The sequence below is a fragment of the Thermobia domestica genome, chromosome 9 (genome assembly GCF_964235325.1).
Source record: "Thermobia domestica chromosome 9, izTheDome1.hap1.1, whole genome shotgun sequence".
NCBI lineage: Eukaryota > Metazoa > Arthropoda > Insecta > Zygentoma > Lepismatidae > Thermobia > Thermobia domestica.
Window position 1 is genome coordinate 178,519,922 of NC_137462.1, and position 12,816 is coordinate 178,532,737.

General features: G+C 35.8%; 1 protein-coding gene across 5 annotated transcripts in view; it reads right to left on the reverse strand.

Moving 5' to 3' along the window:
• LOC145660465 (uncharacterized) overlaps positions 1-8,713 on the reverse strand; it is a 146,643-nt gene extending 137,930 nt beyond the window's left edge. For 2 of the 5 annotated variants that reach the window (XM_081725527.1, XM_081725522.1), the window contains exon 1: positions 6,656-8,677. The gene's annotated coding sequence lies outside the window, so the exon portion shown is untranslated. Of the gene's footprint in view, positions 1-6,655 lie in introns of all 5 variants that reach the window. The other 3 variants (XM_081725524.1, XM_081725526.1, XM_081725523.1) reach the window with 3 other exon arrangements.
• Between the last annotated feature and the right edge of the window lie 4,103 nt (positions 8,714-12,816).

Consider the following 12,816-nt stretch of genomic DNA (forward strand, 5'->3'; position numbering starts at 1 on the left):
ATTCAGTTGAGGCTTGATAATCCTCCGATGAGTGTTCTCTCTTCACAGGCTGCATAAAGACTGTATTTCTGCAAGTGAAGTAGTGAGTTCAGTGAATGGGTCATTATTACCAAAAATAGGCATTGTGTTAGTGTTTTAGTTTTCCAGTATGGCTGAAAACGTAAGTGAAACATCGAAGATTTTCCGCTGCAACACGTTAATGACTGGCACACATTAGAGTACTAAAAGGTCTCAGACCTGTTACATATTGATATGATATCAAATACACTTTTAGGTATGAAAATTTGTGACATTTGTAGGAAACAAATGAATCTCAAATAGGTTACGAAAAAGGACGCAGACATTGTTCAATACCAGTAGGTCAGTGTCTGATAATTATGACGTACTTGGGGCTTTATATATCAACTTAGAATACCTCTTTAAATCTATTAACTCTCAAGGGGCATATATTGCTAAGAGGAACTTAAATATGAAATAGTACTGTGATTATATATAAGTAAATTGAAAAAGTATTTGACAGAAAAGGTACTAATAGAAGCAAGTAAAGATACAGATTAAACTCGAAAAGAATTATTATTATTATTATTATTATTATTATTATTATTATTATTATTATTATTATTAATAATAATAATAATAATAATAATAATAATAATAATAATAAAAGCAGGCAGCTAGAACAGAAGTTTCAAGAAGAAAAATATAAGTGACAATGAAAACTGAAAAACTTAACAGTACTAGCTAAATGCTTGTCATTCTAATAAAATACAAAAACACGTTTCAGGTTATTAACAGAATGGCAAGAAATGATTAAAGGAAAGGATATTTTGGCAACACCAAATTTTAAGCCTGGAAAGGTTTTAAATAAATCTATAATTGAAAATATAACAACTTTCTACAACAATGATGCTATCAGGCGTCTTATGCCAGTCTGGAAAAAAAAGATTTTTGTTTCCGTGAAAACTGATAACAGTAGTAGAATTCAAGTACAAAAATCTTATGATGGGTAGCTTGAAGGAAGTGGGAGCTGTTCAAAAACAGAAATCTTACTGATAAAATTATGTTCCCAAAATTCACTAATTTACGTCCTAAACATTGGTACTAACTGGTACTGGTGGAGATGGTACTAACTGTTCTGTTCCAAGCCATCTATTAATATGTGTTTAATTATAATTGTTAGTTTTCTTATCCCCGCAAATGGAAGTAAATGTTTTCCCTAGTGCCTCTACGTAGAGTTAGTTTGGTTTCGTTCAGCTGAATATGTTGAAATGGCGAGATATTATATACTGATGAAAGGAAAAAACAGCCTATTTAAACTTATTTTTACACACCACAATCCTATTTAGGTGCGAATTCAATAACTTACAAAAGTGATGTGACTGGGTTGGGACTCGAACACGTGATCTCCAGCATACCATTCCGATGCATAACCACTACTCTTCCCAGAACAGCCAAATACTCTCTCACCCTTAAAATAAGTTTAAATTGGTTGTTTCCTCATTAATATATGAAATCATAACCGTCAAAAGGTGTTCTCAATATACGGACACTGGATTGTCCAAGCACAGCAGCTAGGCTGTGGTACAAGCCATGTGGTCTGAGTGCAGAGCACCGACTGCAGGAGTGGACGAGTATTTGGCTGTTCTGGAAAGCGGACTGGGTGGCGTAGTGGTTAACGCATCGGCGAGGTATGCGGGAGATCCCGGGTTCGAGTCCCGGTCCAGTGAGATCACTTTTTCATTCTTTGTAAGTTATTGGCGAGATATTAATTGCATTAGTATATTACAGGACAGGAGGTCGTGTGAGTATTTGTGATGGTGTTTATATAGTACACCTTAATAAATATCCTTCGTGTCCGAGTGTAGATAATTTGAAATATAAGTCATAGTTGCAGTTAGATAATGAACTGGTGGACTACATTATATACAAGCAGTGTGTGGCTGTAGATAGGTGTAATTTAGTAGCATCCACTAAACTGCATATGAGTTTGTAGAATCTGTGTGGGCAGTTGTTAGTTTTGAAGACATTCCCTTATTGCATGAAAACAGGCAGATTACTACAATTACTTCCAACAGAACAGTAAAGAAAATGTGACTGTGGTATGTATGGACTTCGCAGAAAATTATTTATTTGTATTACTAGATAATATCTAGTGTATTCATTCGAACAATGAGGAAGCAACTAGTTTACGAACAATCTATTACAAGGATTAGGATATAAAATTCTAAAGTATTGTATGCACTTTTGAACTCTCAGCATCACACATGTGCCGTTCACTTTTCCAGAAATAAAGCTGTCTCTCGTCTTCGAGTTGTACCAATAAGATCAGAGTTTAAAAAAAAAAAAAAAAAAAAAAAAAAAAAACCATACTTTTCAGATGGTTCAGCTGCACAGTTAGAACAAAAGTATATCGAACATTTGTTACCACGTTAATGATTTTGTATTCGCAGCGAAGTGGCACTTCTCTGCAACAGCCTATAGGAAAGGAGTATAGGAGTCTGGACAGCACTGTGAAAAATCTCACAGGAAAGGCAAACCTGTAGCAGTTCATGACGATTAAATAATGACTATCACAGCATTTTATATGAAGTGAGTAATACATCGACTTTATACAATTCTTTAATGAAAAATTAAACAAATAATAATAAAAAATACTTCCAAATATATCTCTATCTATAAAACGAACGCCAGGCACACGAAAGTTCCACAGTTTCATCCTGGCGTGAAAGATATTTTCAACAAGTAAACGGTCATACAGTTTTCCAATGTTAGGAGCAAGCGTGAAACAAAGGCCGAAAGTAGCACAAATGAATGGCTTGTAGTAATTATGCACATACTGTGGAAGTAGAGTTTCAATAATCTTAACGTGTTTGTAGATTATTTAATTTTTTTTTAAAAAAAGGTTAAACATATAAACTAAAAGTGCCTGTTTCAGAATCTCACTCTTGTACAACTCTGAAATCAAACTGCTTCTCGAAGCAGAAGATGGATGCAGCAATCAATGGCTCTTGAAGAATTACCATACAGTAAATTAAATTTGTTGCAATGGAAGATGGAACAGTAAGATATGGTTTCCTTGTAAAGTAAGTAAAGTTTTAGAATTAACTCCAATAGGTCTGAGCTACAGTACATAGTATTCTTTCTGTGTAGAAAAAACATTATCTCATAACAAACGTTTAAGGCAAGATGCAGAAATATGTGAATTTTTCAGTTATTCTTTTATATCTATCTATCTATATCTATCTCAACCATTAAAAAAAAAAAAAAAAAAAAAAAACTTGGAATATCTAAAATTAAAGAAAAGTCAATACGTAACCATACTACATATCAAATTTTCTTTACAAAAACTACAATTTGATGATTGTCTCATTTTTCTATGTCAATCCTAGTTTGATTTATGAAAAGTTTTGTGATTCTATTTATGCAGAAAATCGTGTTTCTTTCCAGGGCTCTAACTGAAAAGTACAGCATATAAAACTCTGAAATTTTTCAGCTTTTCTTACTTCAGGTGATAATAATGACAACCAAGTATGAATAAAAACAGGGATGCTCAGCCTCACAAGAGACAAAAATTTGGTTTACTTATGGAATGACTCAAAAATCAGTAGATAATAATAATAAGAAAGGTACAGATCCAAGCTTCACGTTGGAAGATTTGGTAAAGTTCCATTCCCTCCCCCTCCCCTTCATGATCGTTTGTAAGGAACCCAATCTCGACTTCTGGTCTTGTTCTACATTTTTACGGCCGCCAGGTTTGATTGGGATAGTCCCGGATTTACATAATGTGTAACCTTAATAATTGTCCAAAACTCCAAAGGCCCCTGTTTTCCCCCAAAATACAAGTTAATATCATTCGTGCGACAATTAAAAAATATCATTTTCACTAGTCATCGATACTCAACTAATATGAATAATCTACTCTCTTTCGCCCATGGCTAGTGAATTTTGATATATTATTTAATTAATTATAATATTTAAGCAAAAACAAACGCATAACTATGGTTATAATGTGAATTTCCTGTAAGAGGTTCCTGTTTCACAGTCCGAAAAATCTGGTAGTCCTCTGCGTATTTCACTTCTCGGCCAATCGAATGATCCATTCCAGTGTTTTTAATAGTTCTACATATACATATAAGCATATACAAAATTTTAAACTCTCGTTTCTGTATTAACTTATATAAATATTTCTAGTGTGCGTTGCTTAAAATTCTTCTTAGAAAATAAAATGAAATCTTTCTAAGTTTTTCTTCCCACTGTTATGTCGGCTAGGCTAAAGGAGATAGTGATGACGAAAAATGAATGAAATGGAATGAAGAAAGTGGTAGAAAATGAGAGAATCCCAAGAAAACCCACGCATACGGTGTTCGTCCACTACCAAGCTCACTTAGCACATGAGATCGAACCAAGAACCCCATGCACCAGAGGTGAACGCTCTACCACTGAGCCACTGTTGCCCAAAATTCTTCTTTTGGCCAAAATGAGTTATAGAGCGCTCTCTCCTCTGTTACGTGGGATTCTTAGTTCGATCCCCAGCTCACGCGAAATATGCTTTATGGTGCACAAACACTGTGTCGGTTCTCCCGTTTTCTTCCTCTTTCTTCATTTCACTAATTTATTCATCATCATAATCTCCCTTAGTCTCACTCCATAACTGTGGCACGTTGAATTTACAATATTAATGATGATAAAAAAAAATGGGATGAATCAACCGGTTTTCCTTACATCACATCCCTTTTAAGCGCAAATTAAGGATTTAGATTGAGAAAATTAAGGGATGGGTAGAGAATCTAACCAGGGTCTCTGAGTTTAGGTACCTAGACGCTAATCACTAGCTCTCTCCTTGCACAGCTACACACATTTCACTTCTGAGGGATGTGCTTATACCTTAAAACCACATGGACTGTACAATTACCGCTGTCTTGAACAAGTTTGTATAAAGAGTTGCTATGGTTCAATGGTAGAGCGCTCAACTCTGGTACATGGAGTCCCTGTTTCGATCCCAGCTCGCACCAATTGAGTTTTGTGATGGACAAACACTGTGCGTGTGAGTTTTCCTACTTTCTTCATTCATTCATTATTATCACTTTCTCCTTCAGCCTACATGGCGTGTCACATGAACTCGACATTATATGACGAAATTAGCCCTTTTCCTTAAACTATATCGTCCACAGGTGCAAATAACTTGATAAAGCCGGGAATGTGCAGAAAATCGAACCCAGGCCGCTGTCTTATGGCTGTGCGCTAGTCCTTATGGATGCATCGAGCAAGTTATATTTCCTCCAATACTTCCGGAATCATTTATTTATAATGGGTCTGTTAGACATGAGCTACATATGGAACTGATAATGAAATGATTTGTTTTAGTTCAACGTCCCTCAGCCATGCCGTTCATGTCAAAGGAGATGGATGATTAATGAGAATGATTTTGAAATTAATTTTTTGTGCTCTCACTGGGAATCGAACCCAGGACCTAGTGCATCAGAGGCACATGCGCTAGCCACTAGGTTAGCGGGGATGGTTGAAACTGACACAGATTAAGTTTTACATTGACTTATAAATATTATTACGGAAGGCAGAATTTGAAATTTTGTTCAACTTCACAAAATAAAGAATTTTAAAGAGCAAATGGCTGAAACATAAGGAAACCTATTTATGAAAATAAAATAAAACACACTGGCAAAAGTTTTCTTTGCCTAACAGAGGTACTGTTTGAAACCTAAAATGTAAATTTTCAAACCTTGTACTTAGGTTGAAAGCGGAAGTGCCGAAATTATTAACACCGTCTGCTCCTTGAACAGCCTCACCCTCAAGCAAAAGGCTCATTTCTGCACTTTTTCAATTTTCATTGAATTAGTTCGAACCCAGCTCGCACCAAGTAAACTTTATGGTAGAGAAACAGTGTTCTTCAGTTTACCAGTCCCCCTCCCCCTCTCAATTTCACAATTATCGCAGTTTCTCTCAATGTCGGTCTACAATCGTGACACGTTCAACTATAAAAAGAAAAGGCTCATCTAAAGGAAATGGTGTCAGAAGAATCAGTTGATTCTATATTACCACCTTTGAGACATTGAATTGTCGAAGCACAACAGATGTGCTACTGCCCATATTGTCTAAAAGTAAGAGCAACAATGGCATGTGCTCTTTTTACCTGTGGTCGCCAGCTCGATCTCAGCTCGCGCCAAGTGAACTTTTTGGTGGACAAATACCGCTTGCGTGGGTTTTCTCAAGTTTTTCTCGTTTCATCCAACTTTCTTCATTCCACAATTTCATTCATTTCTCATCAACATCATCCCCTTAGGCTACCCGGCTGTGAGACGTAAAACTGAAAGATTTCATTTTCCTGTGAATACACGTGTCTACTTAGGGTTATATCTGATCCAGAAAGAATCACATGGATGAATTTGGAGTATCTACATCTACGAACCCGCTTTTTTTTTTTTCTATCAAATATATGTACTGTTGCTAAGAACTTAAAAATCTGAATTTCACCCATAATTAAATTCACCATATGGTGACTTTAGAATGACTACGGGGACCAAATTATTGCATTTTCCCACAATATCGGTATGAAATGAACAATTTTGAGAAAGTGTTACGGTTGGGCTAGTAAAACACAAATTTCTATTATTCTGTTTGTCTATATTACGACAATTACCTAGAATAGCAGATTTGACTCTCTGTTACTTAAAAATCAGAGACGCTTGAGATTTTTTTTTATGTTGTACAGAATCCTTCATATGTTCGAATTAATCAGTTCTCTTCACAGTTTACGAACTTTAATAAAGAACTCCCTACTCTCCATTTAGTAATATCTAATAAAAATAACAAACGAAGTTCTTCACATCATTGGCCTATTGAATTTTGGAGTGAACACGTTCTGCTAATGTCCATTTGAGACGCCTATATATTGAATATCTCCTGTAATATTTTCTGTCAAGAAAGCTAATCTCCAGGAGTTCACCATGACAGTCCTTCTCGTCCCTTTAAATGTAAATTTTCCTGCCACTATACATCCACTTTCAATTTTATCCATCCACAAAAGGTACAACAGAATTGCCTGCTATTCAAATTCAGACAAATCAACAAAACATTGTGTAATGTAGCTATTATAACTGAACACTAAAGCTTAGTTCCTTCCTTTGGAAAAACATGCCCCACATTACGAATTCTACTTCACGCTTTTCATACGACCCATAATTCCTCTAAATTTTGAAGTTCAACGAGCACGTGGTAATATTCTTTTGTATCTTCTACAAACTGTGAGTTTAACCTCCGATTACGACAAGCAGTATATCACAGTAATACTTCACACATTCATAATATGGGTAAACCATACCCTATCAAGGGTAATGTAAGTGCTATCAACATATTGTATTTCCTTTATTAAAATATACTTTCAGTATATACATCTTGCTTTCAGTGTAGTCTCTCTCGCGTTTGCTGCTCAACTCTGTTTAAGAGCTGGTCTATGGAACTCGTCTCTGTGTCACATGAAATTTGGAAATATACTTCAAACAGCCACTGAACTTTGGTGACAAGAGATTTTTTACTCAATTATGGTCAATATATCAAAAAGTAATCGTCAAATAACTTGTATCCTGTTCACTATCATATATGATTATTCTCTACGATGTAATGTAACAAGAGGTCCTAATTGCAATTGAATCTCAGTGAGGTAATACTAAAAATCGTGCCTTCCTTGTACTGCTTCCAAATTGTTGTCCAGTTCTAAATTTGCTTATCACTAAGCGGGATGAAGCTTTATTCAGTTGTTATCAAATGTATTTAAGAAGTCAACATTACACTCTTGTCTTGGAAAACAGCCTTCTTTTTCACTCAACCATCTCATTGCGAATGTCTGCGGATTTCCTTCGCACATTATCTTCTCTGCTGCCTTGATTTGGAAAATTTCTACTAATACCTCAATCTCTTCGTACGTGTAACCAATAAATGTCATTATTCATAACATACAGTGTAATTAATAACTGGAAGTGCTACAAACTTCCACTTACATAGTCTCTTTCCCGAACATTGTTCCCTCACAATCAGTTACTGCCTAGTATACTGACGTAAAGTTGTAAAACAAAGTAATTGAATTATTTTCTACGATGGAGGGATGATCATTCTGAAAAACAGCCTTGCACTACAGTATCCAATGTATACAACGTTCAGCAATCTTTCTGCATCTTCTTTGGGTAGCAATCTATACGTACAATAAAAGGCATCTTCCATCGTTTAACAGGGCCATCCTATACCCCCACACTTCATCACAAATTCTAAAGGTGTTTCGTAGTTTTTAAGTTAGGAAAACACAGCATACTTACACCACAACTAATGTGATACATATTTGAATTCCCTGTGAATTTTTCTTCTTACAGTTGATATCTTACCCACATACCGTGGTACTCTCAGTACTTCTTTCTCAAGTAGCTAGAAGGTCTTCAACTTAATACATAATTTATTGGAATATCACGAATTAGGCCTACATCTTCATTCAAATTTCTCCAACATATAAGGAGTACATCCATCTTTAGTAAAACAAAAAGTAACAAAACAGTTAGCTCTATTCCTCTCAAAGTCGTTGGCTACTGGAAAAAAAGTACCACTTTATACCTCACTCTCAATCTGCACTGCGCACTCTCATTCCTCATTCTCTGTCTCTCTCACTCACTTTCCTTTTTTTAACCTACAAGTTTATGTGTATACTGTGCAAAGCAGTAGTGCCAACCCACAGAAGTAACATCGTTGTGTAAAAAATTGAGTATATTGATTTTCACATATAGTTTTTCCCAAACATTCTCCTTCAAAAGAAACACTTAAATAATTCACATATACAACATGCATTGAATGACGAACATCTAAAATTTCTCTTTTGGCTTATAATAGTAATTATATTTTAAAAATAGGAATCATGTCGTATATTTTGAAAAGGACTATATTAAAGTAATCGTTGATAATACTTAACGTTTTGTCAGTTGTAGCCCTACAGTCAGTGGTCGAAGTGAGACGGTATGCGGTGGTATGTACCGCCTCTGATTTTTCAGTGATGAAGGTATACCGCCTCTGGTTTTCAGCAGGGGTGCCCACAAGGGGGGAGCTATGACGCAAACTGTGTCATTGAAATATTGGGGGGGTAAAAATCTATATAAATATGTTTGAGAGGGTGTAAAAATTAATCGAAAATATTTTTTTTTTCATGGAAGAACACCTACGAATAGGCAATTGAGGGGGGTGCGTCATGGACATGAGGGGGGTGGGCACCGCTGTTTTCAGTGATCAAGACATACTGTCACTGGAGAGTGGGTGATAATTATCTTTAATAAATCCACTTTATACACCGTAATTGACAAGGGCGCCCATCAGGAGGGGCAAGGTGGGGCGCTCGTCCTCCCCCCTTTAGAGGAAATTGTGCTTCGGAAGATCGAAAACCCAATAGATATTTTAGAATAGTTACCGCAAGATTGCGTTTGAAATGTCGTTTATAATTGCCCCCCTTGGGAACCACAACATGGGCGTTGTAGGTAATTGACGAATATCTTTGCATATAAAGAGATCTTATTTCTTATGTCGAAGTAATTTCTAAGTTAACAACACAAACATTTTTGTTATCTTTTTCCTACCTTTTGTTTTTGAAAATGAGGTGTCTTCAAAGCACGGGCGGATCCAGGACCAAATTCTGGGGGCGCGGTGGGTTGTAATACTGCTAGTTTTAAGGGCTTCAAACTTTAGGATGGCTTTTATTTATATATATATATAAAATAAGAATGTTTCCTCGTCTGGGGGATCCGCCCTGCTTCAAAGAAGTTCATCTGGTGTATATTTTGATGTGCCATGTTGAATTGTTTCTTTCTTATGTATGTGTTTGTCTTCTTGTATTAATACATATAATGTCGTGTTTTGAGCATGGGCGCATCTTCCGGAGGTTTGGAATACCCCTCAGTCGTGTGGGGGTTCCGAGAATTTTCTCTTAGGAAATTGTTAATATAAAATTTCGGTTTTTGAACATTTTCGTGCATAATTCTCTATAAGACAATATAAGTGGATATTTTATATTTTTTTCCAGAACGTTGTTGGCGGGGATCAAAGTTTCTCCACCCCCCCCCCCACACACAAACACACACGTAACTAAAGAGAAGCTCTCAGTCATTATGTGCAGGGTGCGAATTACCGGGGGGATGAGGGGGATTTTCCCCCTCAATCACATTTTGTTCCCCCCAAAGAAGTCAGCTGAAGTATCCCCACCGGGGATACTCGCTTTCCCCCTCAAACTATGCTTAGTGTAACTCCAAATTTCACTGATTTTTGTTATTTCTTGTAAATTTAATCTTCTAGCTGTATTTCGAAATGATAGATGTAAACTGTTCAGTTTTGGTCATTTCTACTTACCACCTAATTAACCACTATTTTCAACGTTGTTTAGTAGAACTATATTATTATGACTACGGTTGTTACTTGCAACTGTACCTTCGTACCCTTCAGTTCGTCATCGTTTGTGAATTTGAATGTACTAATTGCGTATAACAAAGCCCCATATAGATTTATAAATGTTCTTAGCGGTTGGCCAAGAAGAAGTAAACAAATAGCTTCTTCTACCACTTGGCGAAGTTCGGATATGTCTTATTCATCCTCTATATTTGTATCGATTATCATCTTATTTTAATTTTTGTTATAACATGTTATTTTATTTTCCAGTGTACTCTTTGTTAGCACATGGTCTTCTTGCATTTAATTTGTGATAATTAGCATAGTAATCACTGCTTTTACAGTTTACGGAAATGAACTTTTGAAACTGTACTCAAAATCTGAGATATAGGTATTCTCTCGTAAGTATATGTTAACGTACACGCTGGGGGATACGCTCCTAGTGAGCAGACATGTTAATGAAGGTGATTTTTAGGTGTATAAGCGAATAATTCAAGATTTGTTTCAGCATTTGTTAATACGACTGGTTCTCCGTGTCATTGTCCGTGTCTGTATAAGAATTTCAAGTGGAGCGTTTTTTTTTTTTTTTTTTAAGTTAACCCTTCATTTTTCCATCTTTTCGCTGTACAGTTTGCTGTCCACGCAATTAATGTTGTCTGAAAAACTTCAGTGTAATTTGAATAACGTAGCCCATAGTGAATCAACTCATCTTCAACCTAACAGTAAAGTAATTTTTAAGTGTTGACTTTCCGTGCCCATCACGGAATCGATATTTGGAGAAAAAAAGTCGTGATGAGCACAGCTTTAGCGGGAAGTAGAAGCACAAGCTCAAAATTTGAATTGAGAGATTTTAAATATTTGGCCTTCGATTTGACCTTGATGTGAGAAATCGGGACCAGCAACAATCCATTTCTTATTTGATAGGCTAATATCTAGATTTTCTTTAAAAAAAAAAAATGTCCGGTTTAACTGATAATTTTAGTGGTTTTCACAAGACTGAAGTAGGTTTCTTTTCGCAACCTGTATGTATTAATGCAAAGTGGAAGCTTTCAATATGAGTGGAAAAATTAACATATGCTTGTGATCATGGCTATCGCTCGAGCCAAATTATTAACTAAATAAACCTTAGAGAGCTACGGGGACAAGAGTGAGTACAACATTAAAACACGTTCAGAAAGGTTAGTGGGGTGTGTGTATGTCAGACAATATATATGTGCATAGTTATTGTCGGTAGATTTATTAAATTAATAAATCTCTCATTTATTACAGGTCACACACACACACACATATATATATATACCTTTGAACAGGGGGTACCTTTGAACATTTAAGATAACAGGCTAGAAATAATAGCATATCTGGTGGTTTCAAAATTTTTAGTTTGGCAAAACTGCGTTGCATGACGGTCAACTGTTATCTGCAATTTTAATGTAACTGTTGATGAACAGCAGTACTTTGTTACATTTGTGGGGTGAAAGTTGGAATTTTTGTGAATTTTTGTAAGATTTTTGACAGAAGTCTGTGTTTTGATATTATCTGTCATTCATTGCAGAAGCAAGTACATTAATTTACTTATCCAATGTTGCACTTTGTATTTCACAATAGTTTGTACTATCTGTGTATTATCAAATTCTGCTTGATCATGCCGGTTGGGGCAGCTTTGAACAAAAATTAGGGGGCACATTTGAACATTGTTCTACCTATACTTTTCTGAAAGTTATAAGTACCAGCAACATGTTTGTGTTCTCAGACAATGAAGACAAATGTTCAGTGCCAACTGCTGATATTGTGTGTGGACTTTCTAATTCTTGTCTGTCGTTTTCGATTACTTTTAAACTTTCGCCCACCTCACTTGGGAGTTGAGTATAACCTTGAAGTTGAATTGAATTATAACTGTCACTATTCATCTCAGTGACCCCAAAAACTATGAATTCAACTCAATTCAGATGTGTTTCCGAAGGGGAAGCAAATTATTTAGAGCACAGAGGCGCACAATATACAAATACGGGCCTGCATATATGTTTCAGCAATTATCACTATTATTATTATTTCCTTGCCATACGCGATTGGATAATTCTTGTGCCTTAAACTGTTAATACTGCTTTGTTACATTAGCCTTGTTGTTCGTAAATGAATTAATCCTGAAAATAACGATTATTGTAGTAAAATAATGGTTTGTTCAAAACTGCCCCACGTATGTTCAAATTACCCCATGCTTGTTTTAATCTACCCCCCAAGGGGGTACATTTGAACGACACCCCCTGCGCCCTTGCACAGAATGACAAGATCAAACAATGTACTCGATTTTATGGCAAATATAATGTATATTATATTTAGTTTTTGCTACAGTTCTAGGAGGAAATTTACTGGGTGTTTGGAAGCAAAAACGAATAT